Here is a 2,500-nt window from a genome sequence, read left to right as displayed (position 1 = left end):
AATGAGTCTGAGTCTCATGCTGAGAATCCACATTCTCATTTGGTGCCTGCGCTTTATAACTTAATGATGTATGCACTATTGTATTGTTGCCCACTTAAGAGCTTTATTGGATAGACCACAAACGGGCCTATGTTTAGATCATGCAGCAGGGCCAGTTGTACATCGTCTTCTAAACAATATCCACATGAAGATATGTATGAGGTGTGATGTCAAACCATTCAAGCCCTGTTTCCACTGATCGGTTCGGTACGGCTAGATGCATTTATTTGCATTGAAGAGTTAAGAGTTTTGTGTTTTGAGAAAAATGTCGCTGGTCTATTGTGTGGTGTTATTTTCCTCTTCATTGAATTAATCAGCGGACTACACTGTGTCCCGCTGCTATGATGTCACCATGGTTATATAGCTGCTGTGGACTACCCATAGACTGTACTGTGAACGTGGCTCTCACTGTCCGGCATAAACCCCGCCTACCAAATAAGGGTGCTGTCTGCAGTGGAAACACAAGCCATGTCTAGGGTTACCGTGCCAAACCGAACCGTGCTGCTCAGTGGAAACGAGGCATTAGAACCACAACATGTCTATAGGTTCAAGATTCTAGATGGTTTATTTTTCATATGCACATTAACAATAACAGCAGCAGTCATTGGCAATGACATTCTTAAGCTCCTCTAAACAATGCAATATAGAAGAAAACATAGTTGCGTCAAGTACTGATTGGCCAAAGCTTAGTGGTTGTGCCTCGGCATGTGTGACTAGTCCTTTGGCTCAGCACATGTTGGCATGTTTAGGTGAGCTTGAAAATATGAGATGAACGTCCTCATCAGGAATGAATAGTTTTTATTCTTTTAATCTGTGACTTCATCTACATTGATCAGAATCAAACGCTAAGGCTCACTCCTTTCATATGCACTTGTGCTGGGGCCAATAGCTCGCACATCAACAGCTTTGTTCGCATCGATCCCGCCTCGCTAGAACAAAAAAGCCCCGAGAAGATTGTAAAGGCTGGTTGACCCGGCTCTGTTGCTAAGGCCCTTGTTAAATAGCAAGGGGGGATTTTATTGACTACATTGCAGCAGTGCAGCCACTTACCCAGGCCAAGTCGTCCAGTGGCATTGACAGCTCCACCGTATAGGACAAGTCTCCACTGCCCAGGTTGAGCCCCACAGGAACGCTACCATGTCAACATGGGTGACAGCTTGTGTGTAGCAGAGTGTGTGTGTGTGTGTGTGTGTGTGTGTGTGTGCGCGTGTGTGTGTGTGTGTGTGTGTGTGTGTGTGTGTGTGTGTGTGTGTGTGTAGCAGTGTGTGTGTGCGTGCGTGTGTGTTATGTGTGTTTGTGAGTCCCCTGCAACGAGAAAAAATCGATACACCCCGGGGTTAATAGTGAGGAGGAAAATGTCTCACCAGCTCTATACTAACAAACATCAGACTGTTAGCATAACCCCAGTCCACCCTCCCTTCTCCCCATGGAAATCCACTGGCATTGATTATGAACCTCACGGCGCAGTTGAGTGCAGTGTAGGCTTTCACTAGCTTATCTCTAGCCTTATGAGGCCTCCATCACTCTGTCACTCCAAAACAGGCGCATCAGGAGTTAAAGGTGAGGTACTGTATATACGCCATTCTGGACAATGTGTGTTGACCAATCACTTTGTCAAAATCGTTTTGGATATCTCCTCACAATCTGGTTCCATGTCCAAACAGCCTAGGCTCTGTAAACAGGTGGTGTATAAACAAGTCGGGCAGCTTTGTTTACATTTCCTTTGATGACATACACGTTTACAGAGCCTAGGCTGTTTATTAACACTTGATTTCTTTCACCTCTCACATTGCACGTGTCATTCATGTATGTTTATGTTAACAATAAAGGAATAGTTTGAATCGACATTTCAAAAAAATGCCTATGAGTGGCCCTGCATATGTCTAACTTTATGCAGGGAAGACGAATACATGTATTTCCCAAACATCTCTAACCCAGTAAAGTCTATTAGTAGAAGGAGCTCAATATTGAGATAATGCAACTCTGTAATGCAATGAATCTGGACAGTGAAACAAGAATGACAGATACATACAATGGACCCAACAGGTTTCCAGTCAGTTCCTTGGGTAGATGTGAGTTGAATTGTAGGAGGCCTGATATAGCACAACCTTCCTTTACATGTTTTCCTCCTGGTGGCTTTGATATAGCCCTTGTTTTTGTGTGCTATCCATTTTTTGAAATGTGCATAAATTCATTTTGCTGCCACCAGTATACTCTAAAGAAGTAAAAGTGTCATGTATATAAACACTGGCTTATCTTGGTGTGCCAGCTTAGTTGACTGTAAAGCCTGGGAGCATGAGAAGGGAGGAGTGGATCACCGCAGGATTGTCTCTCTCTCTCTCTCTTTCTCTTTCTCTCTCTCTCTCTCTCTCTCTCTCTCTCTCTCTCTCTCTCTCTCTCTGGCTGTGTTTGGAAAGCCCTACTAACGTCCTACTCATACTCATTTTGACGTCAATTTGAG

The 2,500-nt window shown here is 44.0% G+C and overlaps 1 protein-coding gene across 1 annotated transcript in view; it reads left to right on the top strand.

Annotated features, from left to right (window-relative positions):
• Nucleotides 1-2,500, top strand: part of LOC307253425 (plexin-A1-like) — a gene marked incomplete at its 5' end in the record, with an annotated part of 248,245 nt that overhangs the window by 122,419 nt on the left and 123,326 nt on the right. The window lies entirely within an intron of this gene.

Source organism: Ammodytes marinus (assembly GCF_949987685.1).
Source record: "Ammodytes marinus genome assembly, chromosome: 7".
Classification (NCBI taxonomy): Eukaryota; Metazoa; Chordata; class Actinopteri; order Uranoscopiformes; family Ammodytidae; genus Ammodytes; species Ammodytes marinus.
The sequence above is the reverse complement of the archived record's forward strand: the minus strand, read 5'-3'. Positions and strand labels throughout refer to the sequence as shown.